Consider the following 18,663-nt stretch of genomic DNA (forward strand, 5'->3'; position numbering starts at 1 on the left):
TATTTCTTCTTTTCTGATTTGGATTCCTTTTATTTCCTTTTCTTCTCTGATTGCTGTGGCTAAAACTTCCAAAACTATGTTGAATAAGAATGGTGAGAGTGGGCAACCTTGTCTTGTTCCTGATGTTGGTGGAAATGCTTTGGGTTTTTCGCCATTAAGGATGACGTTGACAGTGGGTTTGTCATATATGGCCTTTATTATGTTGAGGAAAGTTCCCTCTATGCCTACTTTCTGGTGGGTTTTTATCATAAATGGGTGTTGAATTTTGTCGAAAGTTTTCTCTGCATCTATTGAGATGACCATATGGTTTTTCTCCTTCAGTTTGTTAATATGGTGTATCACGTTGATTGATTTGCTTATATTGAAGAGTCCTTGCATTCCTGGAATAAATCCCACTTGATCATGGTGTATGATCCTTTTAATGTGCTGTTGGATTCTGTTTGCTAGTATTTTGTTGAGGATTTTTGCATCTATGTTCATCAGTGATATTGGCCTGTAGTTTTCTTTCTTTGTGACATCTTTGTCTGCTTTTGGTATCAGGGTGATGGTGGCCTCATAGAATGAGATTGGGAGTGTTCCACCCTCTGCTATATTTTAGAAGAGTTTGAGAAGGATAGGTGTTAGCTCTTCTCTAAATGTTTGAAAGAATTCGCCTGTGAAGCCATCTGGTCCTGGGCTTTTGTTTGTTGGAAGATTTTTAATCACAGTTTCAATTTCAGTGCTTGTGATTGGCCTCTTCATATTTTCTATTTCTTCCTGATTCAGTCTTGGCAGGTTGTGCATTTCTAAGAATTTGTCTGCTTCTTCCAGTTGTCCATTTTATTGGCATAGAGTTGCTTGTAGTAATCTCTCATGATCTTTTGTATTTCTGCAGTGTCAGTTGTTACTTCCCCTTTTTCATTTCTAATTCTATTTATTTGAGTCTTCTCCCTTTTTTTCTTGATGAGTCTGGCTAATGGTTTATCTATTTTGTTTCTCTTCTTAAAGAACCAGCTTTTAGTTTTATTGATCTTTGCTATCGTTTCCTTCATTTCTTTTTCATTTATTTCTGATCAGATCTTTATTATTTCTTTGCTTCTGCTAACTTTGGGGTTTTTTTTGGTTCTTCTTTCTCTAATTGCTTTAGGTGCATGGTTAGGTTGTTATTCGAGACGTTTCCTGTTTCTTAAGGTAGGATTGTATTGCTACAAACTTCCTTCTTAGAACTGCCCTTGCTGCATCCCATAGGTTTTGGGTCATCGTGTCTCCATTGTCATTTGTTTCTCGGTATTTTTCATTTCCTCATTGATTTCTTCAGTGATGACTTCGTTATTAAGTAGTGTATTGTTTAGCCTCCATGTGTTTGTATTTTTTACAGATCTTTTCCTGTAATTGATATCTAGCCTCATAGCGTTGTGGTCGGAAAAGATGCTTGAGACAATTTCAATTTTCTTGCCATTCGATTTTTAACTGGCAGAATGGCAGTGTCACCAGGGCTAGTGTAAGGCACAGTAAGCCCTTTCTTAATGTAAGCTGATATCAAAAGTTCTGTTTCTTCTGTGGCTTCCCGCCTCGATAGGTATTGACTGATATTGGAGAGGGGTTTATTTTGGCCTGTGGTAATTTTAATGGCTGCTGCAGATGTATTTTCCCTATGTCAGTAGGATCAAGTGACCCCAATTCTTCAGGTACTAAGCCTGGCAGTTTCTTGTTCAGCATCACTCTCAGTCACAAACATTATATGATGAAGAACTCTGAGTAATCTTTTAGGGCTAAAACCATTTCTTCCTTAACAGTAAAAGAAATATGAGCATCATAAGTTCCTAATAAATCTATACCTTTCAGGTTCATAGGGGTATATTCTACTAGGAAAAAGGAGTTCCTTTGTTTAAGTTCTCCTAGTTATAATTCTAAAGGTAATGATCTGAGCCTCTTAATATTTGCATTAGAAACCCCTACCATCTGTCCTGAGGTGTTAGAGAGAGAGAGCCTTTAATTTTGATAGGGTTCAAAATGTAAAAGGTAGCTCCTGTATCTATTACTGCTTTAATTGTTTTCTCCTCATATAATCATTTCTATTTCTTCCAGGGTGTTAGAGAGGAGAAGGTTCCCTCAGATCAGCCTTACTCTTGTTTAACTTGAAATTACAGTCTGTATCTGGTTTCCCTTCTAGGTCTCTCTTTTCTTGTCTTGCAGTTTCCCCAGTAATGACCCGGTGTTGTTCAGTAAAAGCAAATTTCAGAATTTACCAGTCGCGGATTGAATAGGGTTGGGTTAACTTTAGACTGACGTTGATTATTTAATTGTTGCAACTGAATGTTCATAATTTTTATAGAGGCATCTTTTTCTTTTTAGTACTTTTGAAAAGTTGGTCAGCCAGCATGACAAGGGCATTTGTATGTGATACAGACAAATCATGTCTAAATGATTAACATGCCTAAATCGTGTCGTTTAGAGCAGCCGATTCCTCATCCAGACCTTCTAAAAAGATGGAGTTAAGCAAAGAATCATCTTGGTGGTTAAAGAATGATTCGGGTGTCATGCCGTAATATTGTTTAAAAGTTTCCTTGAACCTCTCATAGTGATCCAGGATTGATTCATCTCGTGTTTGTTTACTTGCTGAATCTTTGACCAGTCGGCAGTTTTTGGAAAAAGCTCTGTGATAATTCTGAGTAATTTATGAGCTAACTCCTTGCATTCACCTTGAGCCTGTGGGCTGTATAAATCAAAATTTGTTAAGGGGTCTCTCCATCCTGCTTTCTCTACTTATTCCTTTGTTTGACTTTTAGAAACTAATAGCTGTATTACTTGATATAAATCGGAAAACCTGAACTCATAGGTTTGGACGATTAGCTCAAATTCCTTAGCAAATCCCAATGGATCTTGACTACATTCGAGAAAGTCCTTAGCTAAATTAAGTTCTGCTCGGGTCCAGGATGTGTACGTAAGCGCAGAGTACAGTTCACCTCTTCCTGTAATAGGTTTCTCCTTCAAGGGAGCTATGAGTACTTCTGATCTTATGTCTTCCTTTCCCGGGGAGGGGGAAGCAGCAGGAGAATGGGTTGGTGGAAGAGAGAGAGAGCGCGTCTGGGTTAGGCAGTTCGGATAAAGGAGGATATAAAGAAGGAACGGAGTGAGAGACAAGGTTAACGCTAGTGGCTTTTAAAAATTCTAGTATCATTTTGAGCAACCTTTTGTTGATTTTTTGCGAAGAAGTTACTTTATCATTTCCCCTTTTAGAAGCTTCTAAATACCAATTGAAATAAGCATTCCATTCCTGTTTGATCTTTTTCTAGCTGCATATGCAAAAAAAAATCCCCCGGTTTTCAAATGTCAACACAGACCCAATTGGGCCATTTAAGGTTGAGATCTCTTAGTGTAATTGCCCTAATTCGGTTGGTCCTTGCAAGCGTGAGCTCCATACGTATTGCACGTGAATCTGGCTAGAGTGTTAGCGTGGAGGCTGGCTTTCTGACACGCCATGTTTCTCTGTTTGAGAGTATCTGTTTCCCATTTTAAAGTTGAATTTGTTGGGGATAAAATTTTCTAGTGAAATTGTGGGGTGGGCCAGTGTGCTGCTTGTGAGTCTAACTCCTCCGGGATTTTGCCCTAAAGTCATTTTAGCTCCTTTTACGTGTCTTGGGTTTTCCCTCTGGTAGTGTAAAACCACCACAATGCTCAGAACTTATCCGTGCTCCCAGCAGAGCAAGCTTTCGTTAAAATGAGTGGGTTTCCGCATAGGGATGGTTGCACAGTACAAGCACTTGCCTCCACCACTGCTGCAAGTTAATTATAGAAAACCGGACATCTCAAGTGAATGAATGCAGCACTTTTCTACATAGGGGAAGATACAAGAGTCTGGGCTCACTGAAAGCATTCCTTTGATATGCACCTTAGCTATCTAGGGTCAGAATCATGTTCTTTCCCATCCTGAGTCCCCTCTGGGTGCACCATCGGGGGCGGCTGTAGTGGCTGAGGGCTTGATGGTGGGCTTCCTGTTTTTATCTTGAGTTCCCTCAGGGCTCAGCACTGGGGGCAGCTGTAGTGGCTGATGGCTGTTGTTCACTGATATGGCAGGTGGCATCCTTAGTCCACAGCTTCATAAGTATTTTTAAAAAGTTAGGTATTTCCTTTGAAGTCCTATTTGTTTATTATTTAGTTGCATTTTGGTTTGTTTCTTTTGTTGTTTATTTGGGATCCAGTTAACAATCAAGTGTTCCATTTACTAAACATGATATAATTTCTTTTCTGATTTGAGAATACCTTATAGATACCATACCCTTTTCCAGTCAAATTCTTCAGTGTATTTTCCTAAAAACAATGATTCTGCCTCATTACCACAGTAATCAAAATCAGAAAATTAACTAATTAGTACTATTTTCAAATCTATAGACATATTTAAATTTAACCAATTGAAACACAAATGTGGTTTAAAGAAAAAGAAAAAAAATTTTGTCAAGGTTCCAATAAAGGTTTATGCTTTGCTTTTACTTCTCAAGTCCCTTTATCTTCATTATTCTGGAACATTTTTGTCTTTTATGACCTTAACATGTTTGACAAATTCAGGCCCATTATTTTGTGGGATGTCCCTCCATGTGGCTTTGTCTGATTTTTCCTCATTAGATTCAGGTTTGTGTTTTTGGCAGAAATATCTAGAAGTGACGTTGAGTCATATGTATACTATCAGGAGACACATGTTGTGAATTTGCTATACTGCTAAAGAAGTCAGCTTTATTTATGTTGTTAAAATGACGTCTGTCAGCGTTTCTCCACAATAAAATTAATATTTTTCCCTTGTAGTTAATAAGTGTCTTGGGGGGAGATCGTCCCCCTTAATTTTTAAAAGTAAATTTTTTGTTATAAGTTTGGAATCACAGCTTTGTTTTCCTGTCGTCTGTATCATAATCCAACACTGTCATTTATTTTGATGCTAGTTTTATGCTTTTAAAAGAAAACATGAAGTTGTGAGTTTCAGTCTTCGCTAAAAATCCTGAAGCAGTCCTAGGAAACCATGTCCCTAGAGAGCAAACAGTTTATAGATCTAAAAATCAAAATATCGGTCAATTTTAGTCCTATTTGATTTATGTGAATGGATCCATAGTACAAGTGTCTGATTTTAAGTTTTTTTTACATTACTGTATTGTAAACTCCTAGATTTAATCATGCCATTCTCTTTTCACAGCCAGTTCTTTAGCCTAGGTCTGAGGTCCTCAACCTGATAATCATATGCCAAACAAAGTATATGGATTTTTTTCTTGGGGAGAGGATCCATAGGCTTCAGTATATCTTTAACGGATCATTATGGGAACTTTTTGCATAAATTGCCTTTATTTTCCACCCACATTAGTTTATTTTTCATTTCAGCCTCAGATTGATTCCCTTAAACATCTTTCCCTTAGGTCATCGCTTTGCTTAGGATGCTGTATCTTTTTTTCTGACTCATCAGTGCAAACCTAGGTACTTTACCCTAACTTGCAGACCTGCTAATAGCTAAATAGATCTATTTAGCTATTAGCTAAATAGACCTGCTATTAGCTAATAGGCTTTTTATGGCTTCCCCCAACCCCCTAGTCTTTTTGGTGCCACTTTAAAGTTTTCTCCTGAATTTTTACATTTGCTTTGTGCCCACTCTATGCCATTTCAGACTGCGTTCTTTTTCCTTTTATGTCACACATTACTCAGATTTTCTTCTTGATGATTTTCCCATAGTAATTCATCCTGAATTCCGTGAGTATTTACATATTACAGTCAATACTACACTGTTGCATATTGTTTTCATGTTTCTTTGGAATTCTTCAGGTATTTAATGCGTGTAACTGATCTGCTCAATGGATGATACATTTATTGATAGCAGGGACAATATATAGTTTTCTTTAATTTTTGTAGATACCAGTACCTACTCTCCATATCTATTCTTTCCTCAAGTATTTATTGAACACCTGTTATGTACCACCGATTGCACATGCAACAGCACAGAAAAGAAACAGCCCCGCTTTCAAGAGCATGCATGCAAGAGACCAAATAAATCAGTAAAGTATAATACTGATTCTTTTGAGCTTTTAAAGCTTTATTAAGTTTTTTATTGTGGCAAATATATAACATAAAATTTACCTATTTAACCCTTTCAGGTGTATAATTTAGTGGCATTAAGTACGTTCATAATGTTGTACAGTCATTGCCATTACATTTGCAGAACTTTTCCGTCATCTCAAACTGAAACTCTGTACCCATTGAATAGTAACTCCCAGTTCTTCCCAAACCAGGTCTTAGTAAACACTGTTCCACTTTCTGTTTCTATGAGATTGCCTAGTTTGGCTACCTGCTATAAATGCGGTCATACAATATTTATCATTTTGTGTCTGAATTATTTCACTTAGCATATGTCTTCAGCGTTCATCCATGTTGGTTGCATCAGAATTTCCTTTCTTTTTAAGGCTGAACAATATTCCTCTGTACATATGTAACACATTTTGTTTATACATTCATCTGTCGATGTACACTTGAGTTGCATCCATCTTTTGGCTATGATGAATAATGTTGCTAGAAAATTGTTATACAAATATCTGTTTCAGTCCCTGCTTTCATTTCTTTTGGGTATATACCTAGAGATAAAAATGGGTCATCATATGGTAATTCAACAGTAAATTTTTTAAGAACCCATCATATTTTCTTCTACAGTGGCTGCACAATTTTGCATTCCTGTGAGCAGTGCACTTGAAGTTCCATTTTCTCCCAGTCTTTGCCAAAACTTGTTGTTTTCTGCTTCTTTCAAATAATTATCCTAATGGATGTAAAGTAGCATTCGTTGTGGATTTGCTTTTTATTTCCCTAGGGATTCATAGTGTGATCATATCTTCATGTAGCTTAATGGCTATTTGTATATCTTCTTTAAGTTCTTTGACAGTTTTAAAATCAGATTTGTTTGTTTTTGACTCGTAGGAGTTCTTAAAATATATGAAAACATTTGAGATTCCAGAAGGAGAAATGATGCACAATGGGGCAGAGGATTTATTTAAAGAAATTAAAGCTAAGAACAGTCTAAACGTAGGAAATAATTAAATATACAAAGAGCTAATTGATCACCTTATGATTTCAGTACCAAAAATATCAAAAATCAAATATAAAGAAAGATAATTAAAGGTAGTTAGGAAAAATATATATAACCTACAAAGGAATTCCCTTTAGTCTATCAAGCTGATGAAAGAAACAAAAGAAAAAAAATCTAGCCAAGAATACTTTACCTGGCAGAGTTATCCCTCAGATATGTAGGGGGGAAAAAAGGCTGAGTGATTTCACTACCACTAAACCTCACTTGCAAGAAATTCTGAAAGAAAGTCTTCTATCTGAAAGGAAAATCAGAAATCTGTGACTTGAAGACATATGAAAATCCACAACTTTGTTGGGGGGTCCATAGTTGGTGTAATAATTATAAATATTCAGGTTTACTGAAGGAAGTGGCACAATCCATCTACCTGGGTTTAGCTGGTACTTCTCTCAGCATCCACACTCCCACTTTGGGAAAATGAAAATACCTGGGGTTTTTTTTGACCAAAGGTCCAGCTTTAATAGTCCAAAGTCACAGTATTTACTGCCCACAGATGTCAGAAATGGGGGCAAAATAACTCAGGGAAGAATAGTTCTCCATGTCAGATCACCAGCCAGCAGGGTATAGAGCAGTGTAGCAATCATGGTTCAGAAGTTACGAAGTTGGGGGAGGGCAGTGGGTTGCTCAACCCTAAGTGGTTGTTTTAAAAGCTGCCCTGAGGAAAACAAAGTGGTAACTTGTGGTGGTAATACTAAAGTCATGTCCTTATCTAAATGTCCAGACTCCAGGTGTAAGCAGGATTGTCATACTATAAAATGCTTAGGCAGCAAGTCAAGAAAGCTGTTTTTGCATTAAAGGGGACCCTGTGATGCCTAGGCATTAGTCTTTGGGGGAAATGATGGGCACTGTCTGAATGCTGCCAAACCTGGTCTTGAGTCAACTCACCAGTACAGAGTAAAACCAATCTACTGACACTGAGTTGTGGTAAAGGAAAGTAGAGCATTTGTTTCAGGGGCCCAAGCAAGGAGAACAGACATCTAATGTGCAAAAGGCCGAAACACCTTGATGGCTTTCAGGGAAAAAATATTTAAAGGCAGTGTTAGGGAAGGGGCTACAGTGTGTAATCACGTTGTGCACAATTCTCAGATTGGTTGCAATGGAGGTGAAATTTCAAGCACAACCATCCTTCTGGTTTCAACTGGTCTGAGGTGTACATGATTGTGGTCAACAGTTTTCATCTGGTGGGGTCTGTTTCCTATGAAGACAAATCAGGAATGTGTGTCAGACCATTATGTCTTTCAGGGAACAGGGGATTTCATGACTCTGCCATGTGGTTGGTTTATAGTATAAATTGATACCAGTTTCCCAGCCCAACAAGTATTCTTGGTTTCTACATCTTTACATTTTCTAATCATTAATGCTTGAGCCAGCATTTTGAGACTCACTGGACGCCTGGGACAGTAAAGCAAAAGCCTTTTACTTCAAAGAACAGGGACAGAGGGGCTTGTATTCAGTTTCATTCCCCCCCCCCTTTCCTATGATACTCCTCAATCTTGAGGAGAACACGTACAGGAAAAAAAGGGAATAAAATTTTGGATAGAGAGGTTAATCATAAACTTGAGAGAGGAACATGGTTTTAGGGGAGCTCAGTTTTGTAACTAGTGAAGATATTAAAAGAGACTGCATAAGCCATTGGAGAGCAGTAAAAGTGCCAGTCAACAATAGCAATCAAAAATATCAATCAGGGCTTCCCTGGTGGTCCAGTGGTTAAGCATCCTCCTGCCAATGTCAGGGACACAGGTTCAAGCCCTTGTCTGGGAAGATCCCACATGTCACGGAGCAGCTAAGCCCATGAACCACATCTACTGAGCCTGCACTCTAGAGCCCCTGAGCCACAACTGCTGAGGCTGCACACCATAACTACTGAAGCCCACGCGCCTTAGAGCCCGTGCTCCACAAGAGAAGCCATGGCAATGAGAAGCCCATGCACCACAATGAAGAGTAACCCCCACTCGCTGCAACTAGAGAAAGCCCGCACACAGCAACGATGAAAAATCGCAGCCTATATATATATGTGTGTATGTATATATATACATACACACATATACACACACACACACACACACACACACACACACACATATATATATATATACAGATAGATAGATAGATAGATATGTATATATAGATATCCAGTATCAACAAATGATAGTTTGAAATCCTGTCTGTCACCATTCTTCCAATTTGTTGGGTTCCAGACAAGAAAATAAATCAAAGCCCAAAATAATGGAAAAGACTAAGATTGGTATTTTATTTAAAAACATGAGTGAGGGCATGGAATACTTATATCTCATAAGCCATATTTAAAATTTTTTTCTGAATTGGTCCAGAATAATTAATATACATTCAGCACCTAGTGCTTTGTACAACACATACAAGTGTTTCCTTGTCCAATGAGTAACTTAAAGCTAAACAATTATCCAAAATCATGTATGCTAAAGAATCATGTTGTCACTGCTTTAAGTCTAGGTTTTGTGTAATAGCCCAATGTGTTCAGCCAGCATTGTTGACAAGTTGGTGTTTGCCTTAATAATTTCTTTTTGCATGACTAATGTGGTCGTGCCAAGTTAAGTCCCCATGAGGAAAAATAGCAGAATTACTCCAAATATAATGGGGATAAATACCACACACTTAAAATGAGGCGGCAGACAGAGAGGAATTGGTGGTCCTGTTCAGCAATTTGTAAGGTAGTCCCAGTCAGTGTAAAGTACATTGGTATGAACAGACAGATTTCCTTGGTAGCTGGCAAGGAGGCAAAAACATTGAAGCTTGAGTGCACATGCAGAAATCCATGAGTGTGTGACAGCCCCAGGGCAATGGACACACAATGGACACCAGCTGTTTGATTGGTGAAGCTGAAGTAACTTGGGGTTCCTACTAAATGGCTGGACCATAAAACTAAAGACAGTGTGGATTGTGCTCTTTACAATGAGATGCAGGTCATACACATCCATGTGTTGTGGGTGCCTGGGCAGATATGGAGGATTATAAAGGGCATGTGCCAGGTGCCACATACTGTGTTGCAAAGTGTCCTGCATGGGAGCAGTTGAGCTTTCATCTGGGAAAGCCCTGGGGATGTGTGGGTTGCCTTCTATTAGGTAAATTGGATCCGAGTCAATAAATCACCCATGTAAGCCAATAAATGAGGAAAAAGCCTTTGTTGAACCCCATAACATGCCCAACAGTTGTGGCAACCATACAAATGAGCTCTGATTTCTGTCCATTGCATAAAAATATTGACAACTGCGTAAATGGGAGGACTGTGGAGCCCTGAGTGCTGTCTGTGGATAAAGGTCCCCTCGGGGTGGTGTAGAGACTTTACCCTGTGACTGTGGCCCTAGAGGGTATATGTGGCAGTGCTGTGGTGGTGGCAGCATCTGCAGCTGCAGATGGGTCCTCTCAATAGAGATGAAATTAACTTAGTCTCAGTAGAGCACATAATGTGGACAATTTAATGGATGTGGTGAAGGCAACTAGCTAAATGTTTAAGGACCCTCTTCTCCCAGTGTTGTGAGACTTGACACATAGCTTGACCTTACAAAGCTCAAAAACACAGTGGAAAGCAGCTTGGAAGTCATAGTGCTACCTCACCCTTGAGCAGCAAACATTGTAGTAGGCAGGTGTAAACTTATAGTGGACAACAAGTCATCAAGTCCACAGGGGAGCCATCAGGAGAAGCCAAATTCTGGAAGGACCAGGTAGAGAGAAAAAGATAAATGTTTCATCTTTGTTTACAAAGATAAAATTTCTCAACTTGTTGTAGCTCATAGTTAGTGTAAGAGGAAACGCATTCTGGAAAACAGAGATTAAAAGCTAGAATATTTCTCAGGGTATATGTCCAGTAGTGGGATTGCTGGGTCGTATGGTAGTTCTATTTGTAGTTTTCTAAAGAACCTCCACACTGTTCTCCATAGTGGCTGTATCAATTTACATTCCCACCCTGAGAAAACCATAATTCACAAAGTGTCATGTACCAAAATATTCATTGTAGCTCTATTTACAATAGCCAGGACATGGAAGCAACCTAAATGTCCATCAACAGATGAGTGGATAAAGAAGATGTGGCACATATATACACTGGAATGTTACTCAGCCATAAAAAGAAACGAAACTGAGTTATTTGTAGTGAGGTGGATGGACTTAGGGTCTGTCATACACAGTGAAGTAAGTCAGAAAGAGAAAACAACATATCATATGCTGACACATATATATGCAATCTAAGAAGAAGAAAAAAAGGACATGAAGTACCTAGGGGTAAGATGGGAATAAAGAAACAGACCTACTAGAGCACGGACTTGAGGATGTGGGGAGGGGGAAGGGTAAGCTGTGACAAAGTGAGAGAGTGGCATGGACATATATACACTACCACACGTAAACTAGATAGCTAGTGGGAAGCAGCCGCATAGCACAGGGAGATCAGCTAGGTTGTTTGTGACCACATAGAGGGGTGGGATAGGGAGGGTGGGAGGGAGGGAGATGCAAGAGGGAAGAGATATGAGAACGTATGTACATGTATAACTGATTCACTTTGTTATTAAGCAGAAACTAACACACCATTGTAAAGCAATTATACTCCAATAAAGATGTTAAAAAAACACACGTTATAGTAAAAAATGTCAAAATTCAATGATAATGGACCTTAAAGGCAAACAGGGAAAATTGAATGAAGTAAACTATGAAGAGCCTCCATTAGGCTATCAGCACATTTATCAGCAAAAACTCTATAAGACAGGATGTGGAAACATAATATATTCAGTGTTGAAAGATAAACCTTTCAGCCAGTAATGCTTTAACCAGAAAAGTTATCCTTCAGACATTAAGAAGAAATAAAGGTTTTCCCAGACAAACAAAATATCATGGAATTAATTAGCAGTTGATCTGTTTTGGAAGAAATGCTAAAATGAGCTTTCAAGCTGAAATATAGAGATGCACATCACTGACATGTAAATATATGAAATCGCTCAACACACTGGTAAAGATATAAGATAGAATTGCAAAACTGTAACTATATTAGGATGGTTTGCTAATTACTTATCATTGGTAAAAAGGTTAAAGGAAAAGTGTTTTCAAATTACTATAAATTTAATAAATACATAGCATAAGGTAAATTGTGACATCTAGAATATAAAGGAAGATTAGCAAAAAGGATGGAGATTTTTAGGGAAAAAAATATGATGTTATCATAATAAAACATACTGTTGTATTTCTGTATGTTATGTAAGCCACACGGTAATAACACAGGAAAATCTAGAGTAGATTCTCAAAAGATTAAATAGTACTAATAGATTTTACCACCATGAAAGGCCGCCAAGAGAAAGAGGCAGGCAGGATCAGAGGGACAAATGCAAAAATAAAAATACAAAACAACCAGAAAGCAATCAATAAGATAATAGTAAAGATATTCAATAATTGCACTAAATATAAAAATATTGAATAGGCCAAAAAAGACAGCTGAATCAGAATGTAGTAAGTAAAATCGTCTTATTTGTGATTCACATGATCTTATATATGAAAATCACACACTCATCCAAGAGACTGTTGGAATTAATCAACAAATCCGATAAAATTTTAGGGTATAAAACAAACACACAGAAATTAGTTGCATTTCTAAACACTAATAATGAATATCTGAAAATGAAATAATGAAAACAATCTCATTCACAATAGCATCCAGGAAATATGAAATACATGGGAATAAATATAACCAAGGAAGTAAAATTTGTGTAAAATATAAACAACAAAACTTTCTTGAAAGAAATCAAAGACAACACAAACATAAAGACATATTATGTTGATGATTTGGAGAACTAATATTGTTATAATGTTGATATAACCCATAGCCATCTATAGATTCCAAATTTCAATACATTCCTCACATAAAATAAATCCTAAGTTTTATGAAACCATAAGGAATAACAAAAAGAATCCTGAGAAATGAAAACAAATCTGAACATGCCACACTTTCTGATTTCACATGACATTACAAACCTCTAGTGCTCAAAATAACCTGGCACCATCATAAAATACAATAGACAAATAGAACTGAATAGATAGCCAAGAATTAAACCTAGGCATGAAGAACCATCTAATATTTCATGAAATGGCCAATAATGAAGGATAGTTTATTAAAGAAATTCTGTTGAGAATTGAAAATAAACACAGGAAAAACAATAAAATTGGACTTTAACTTACACTACTCAGAAAAATTTATTCAAAATTAATCAAAGATTTAAACATAAGACCCATTATGATAATACTCCTAGAAGTAAACTTAGGGAAGAAGCCCCTTCACATTAATCTTTGTGATATGACACCAAAAGTACAAACAACAAAACCATAAATCAACACATGGGATTACATCAATCTTGAAAACTTCTACAATAAAAAACGAAACAGTCAAGAAAATTAAAAGACAACATACGTGATGGCAGAAAAAATGTTCAAGGCATGTATTGAATAAGAAGTTAATATCCAAATATAGAAAAAACACACAACTCAATAACAAAAAATCTGATTTAATAATGGACAAAAGAACTAAATAAGCAGTCTTCCAAAGAAGATAGCCAAATAGTCAACAGGTACATTGAAAGAGGCTCATCATAACTAATTACCAGGGAATTATAAAATAAAATGACAAAAAATATTACTTTATACCTGTTAAAATGTCTATCATCAAGAAGAGAAGAGGGGAGACCTTCAAGATGGCAGAAGAGTAAGACGTGGAGATCAACTTCCTCCCCCAAATTACATTAGAAATACATGTACATGTGGAACAACTCCTACAGAACACCTACTGAATGCTGACAGAAGACCTCAGACTTCCCAAAAGGCAAGATACTCCCCATGTACCTGGGTAAAGGGACAGGACCCACACCTCTGGGAGGGAGCTGTGAAGGAGGAAAAGTTTCCACACACTAGGAAGCCTCTTCACTGGTGGAGACGGGAGGTGGCGGGGGGAAAGCTTCAGAGCCACAGAGGAGAGCACAGCAACAGGGGTGCAGAGGGCAAAGTGGAGAGATTCCCACACAGAGGATCAGTGCCAACCAGCACTCACCAGGCTGAGAGGCTTGTCTGCTCACCCACCGGGAGGGTTGGGGGACGGGAGCTGAGGCTCGGGGTTTGAGGATCAGATCCCCGGGAGAGGACTGGGGTTGGCTGCGTGAACACAGCCTGAAGGGGGCTTGTGTGCCACAGCTAGCCAGGAGGGAGTCCAGTAAAAAATCCACACCTGCCTAAGAGGCAAGAGACCATTGTTTCCCGGTGCGCAGGGAGAGGGGATTCAGAGCACCGCCTAAATGAGCTTCAGAGACAGGTGTGAGACGCGGCTACAAGTGAGGACACCAAGGAAGGGCATGAAACACTAAGGCTGCTGCTTCAGCCACCAAGAAACCAGTGTGCAAGCACAGGTCACAATCCACAGCTGCTCTCCCGAGATCCTGCGCAACCCAGCACTGCCAGGGTCCCGTGATATAGGGACAACTTCCCCAGGAGAACACACTGTGCGCCTCAGGCTGTTGCAACGTCATACCGGTCTCTGCTACCACAGGCTTACCCCGCATTCCATACCACTCCCTCCCCCAGACCTGAGTGAGCCAGAGCCCCCTAATCCAGTGCTCCTTTAACCCTGACCTGTCTGAGTGAAGGACAGACGTCCTCAGGCAACTTTCACACAGAGGCAGGGCCAATACAAAGCTGAACCCCAGGAGCTGTGCAAACAAAGAAAAGAAAAGGAAATGTCTCCCAGCAGAATCAGGAGTGGCGGATTATATCTCCACAATCAACCTGATGTACCCAGCATATTTGGAATAACTGAATAGACAGGAAATCATCGCAAAATTGAGGTGGTGGATTTGGGGAGCAACTGTAGACTTGGAGTTTGTTTTCTGCATCTAATTTTTTTCTGGTCTTAAGTTTACCTTAGTTTACTATTTACAGTTTATTATCATTGATATAATATACCAATGATAATAAATTGTTTTGGAAGTGTGTATGTATACGCTTTTTTATGTGATTTTGTCTGTATAGCTTTGCCTTTACCATTTGTCCAGGGTTCTGTCTGTCCAATTATAAAATACTTTCTATTTTTTTAAATTTTTAAGAGATATTTTTTATTTTAATAAATTCATTTTTAAATTTATATATTTTTAATAATTTTTCTCCTAAACTGTGTGGCTGACAGTGTCTTGGTGCTCTGGCCAGGTGTCAGGCCACTGCCTCTGAGGTGGAAGAGGAAAGTTCAGGACATTGGTCCACCAGAGACCTCCCAGCTCCACATAATACAAAGCAGTGAAATCTCTCCCAGAGAACTCCATTGCAATGCTAAGACCCAGCTCCAATCAAAGACCAGCAAGCTACAGTGCTGGAAACCCTATGCCAAACAACTGGCAAGACAAGAACACAACACCACCCATTAGCAGTGAGGCTGCCTAAAATCATAATAAGGTCAAAGATACCCCAAAACACACCACGGGACATGCCCCTGTGCACCACAAAGATATGATCCAGCCTCATTGACCAGAACAGAGACACTAATCCCCTCCACCAGGAAGCCTACACAGCTCACCGAAAGAACCATACACACTGGGGGCAGATGCAGAAAACAATGGGAACTACAAACCTACAGCCTGAGAAAAGGAGACCCCAAACATAGTAAGTTAAGCAAAATGAGAATGCAGAGAAACACACAGCAGAAGAAGGAGCAAGGTAAAAATCCACTACGCCAAACAAATGAAGAGGAAATAGGCAGTCTAACTGAAAAAGCATTCAGAGTAATGATAGTAAAGATGATCCAAAATCTTGGAAATAGAATGGAGAAATATAAGAAATGTTTAATAAGGACATAGAGGAACTAAAGATCAAACAAACAATAATGAACAACACAATAAATGAAATTAAAAATTCTCTAGAAGGAATCAATAGCAGAATAACTGAGGTAGAAGAATGGATAAGTGACTTAGAAGATAAAATAGTGGAAATCACCACACAGAGCAGTATAAATCAGAAAGAATGAAAAGAATTGAGGACAGTCTCAGAGACCTCTGGGACAACATTAGACACACCAACATTCGAATTGTAGAGGTCCCAGAAGAAGAAGAGAAAGAGAAAAGGACTGAGAAAATATTTAAAGAGATTATAGATGAAAACTTCCATAACACGGGAAAGGAAATAGTTAATCAAGTCCAGGAAGTGCAGAGAGTCCCATATAGGATAAATCCAAGAAGAAACATGACAAGACACATTAGTCAAACTATCAAATATTAAATACAAAGAAAATATATTAAAAGCAGCAAGGGGAAAACAACAAATAACATACAAGGGAATCCACATAAGGTTAACAGCTGATCATTCAGCACAAACTCTGCAACCAGAAGGGAGGGGAAGGACATATTTAAAGTGAAGAAAGGGAAAAACATTCAACCAAGATTACCCTAATGAGCAAGGATCTCATTCAGATTTGAAGGAGAAATTAAAACCTTTACACACAAGAAAAAGTTTAGAGAATTCAGCACCACCAAACCAGCTTTACAACAAATTCTAAAGGAAATTCTCTAGGCAGGAAACACAGGAGAAGGAAAATACCTACAATAACCCACCCAAAACAATTAACGAACTGGTAATAGAAACACACATATCGATAACAACCTTAAAGGTAAGTGGATTAAAGTCTCCACCAAAACACATAGACCTGTGGAATGGATTCAAAAACAAAAATGATATATGTGCTATCTACAAGAGACCCATTTCAGACCTAAGGACACATACAGACTGAAAGTGAGGGGATGGGAAAAGATATTCCATACAAATGGAAATCAAAAGAAAGCTGGAGTAGCAATTCTCATATCAGACAAAATACACTTTAAATAAACACTATTACAAAAGACAAAGAAGGAGAGTACATAATGGTCAAGGGATCAATCCAAGAAGATATAAAAATTGTAAATATTTATGCACCCAACATAGGAGCACCTCAATACATAAGGCAAATGCTAACAGCCATAAAAGGGGATATCAACAGTAAGATAATCATAGCATTGGACTTTACCACCCCACTTTCACCAAAGGACAGATCACCCAAAATGAAAATAAATAAGGAAACACAAGCTTCATATGATACATTAAACAAGATGGACTTAATTGATATTTATAGGACATTCCACCCGAAAACCACAGAATAAACAGTCTTCTCAAGTGCTCATGGAACATTTTCCAGGATACATCATATGTTGGGTCAAAAATCAAATATTGGTAAATTTGAAAAAATTGAAATCATATCAAGTATCTTTTCTGACCAATATGCTATGAGACTGTATATCAATTACAGGAAAAAATGTGTAAAAAATACAAACACAAGGGGGCTAAACAATACACTACTTAGTAACCAAGAGAACACTGAAGAAATCAAAGAGGAAATAAAAATATACCTAGAATTAAACGACAGTGAAAAAAAATCAATGAACCAGTACCTATGGGATTCAGCAAGAGGAGTTCTAAGGGGGAAGTTTATAGTAATACGATCCTACCTGAAGAAACAAGAAACATCACAAATAAAGAACCTAACCTTACACTAAAGCATACTGAGAAAGAAGCAGAAGAAAATATAAACCCACAGTTAGCAGAAGGAAAGAAAGCATAAAGTTCAGATCAGAAATAAATGAAAAAGTAATGAAGGAAACAAGAGTGGAGATCAATAAAATGAAAAACTGGTTCTTTGAGAAGATAAACAAAATTGATAAACCATTAGCCAGACTCCTGAAGAAAAAGACGGAGAAGACTCAATCAATAGAATTAGAAATGAAAAAAAGGAGAAGTAACAACGGACATTGCAGAAATACAGTGAATCATGAGAGATTAATACAAGCAAGTATATGCCAAAAAAAAGGCAACCTGGAAGAAATGGACACATTCTTAGAAAAGCACAACCTTCCGAGACTGAACCAGGAAGAAATAGAAAATATGAACAGACCAATCACAAGCACTGAAATTGCAACTGTGATTAAAAACCTTCCAACAGACAAAACCCCAGGACCAGATGGCATCACAGGCAAATTCTATGAAACACTTAGAGAATAGCTAACACCTATCCTTCTCAAACTCTTCCAAAATATATCAGAAGGAGAAACACTCCCAGACTCATTCTACGAGGCCACAATCACCCTGATACCAAAATCAGACAATGATGCCACAAAGAAAGAAAACTACAGGCCAATATCACTGACGAACATAAATGCAAAAATCCTCAACAAAATACTAGCAAACAGAATCCTATAGCACATAAAAACGATCATACACCATGATCAAATGGGGTTTATCCCAGAAATGCAAGGATTCTTCAATATATGCAAATCATTCAATGTGATACACCATAGTAACAAATTGAAGGAGAAAAAACATACAATCATGTCAATAGATGCAGAGAAAGCTTTTGACAAAAATCAACACCCATTATGATAAAAATGCTCCAGAAAGTAGGCATGGAGGGAACTTACCTCAACATAATAAAGGTCATATACGGAAAACGCACAGCCAACCTCGTCCTCAATGGTGAAAAACTGAAACCATTTCCACGAAGATAAGGAAAA

The sequence above is a fragment of the Leucopleurus acutus genome (assembly GCF_964270905.1).
Source record: "Leucopleurus acutus genome assembly, chromosome: Y".
NCBI classification, from domain to species: Eukaryota; Metazoa; Chordata; class Mammalia; order Artiodactyla; family Delphinidae; genus Leucopleurus; species Leucopleurus acutus.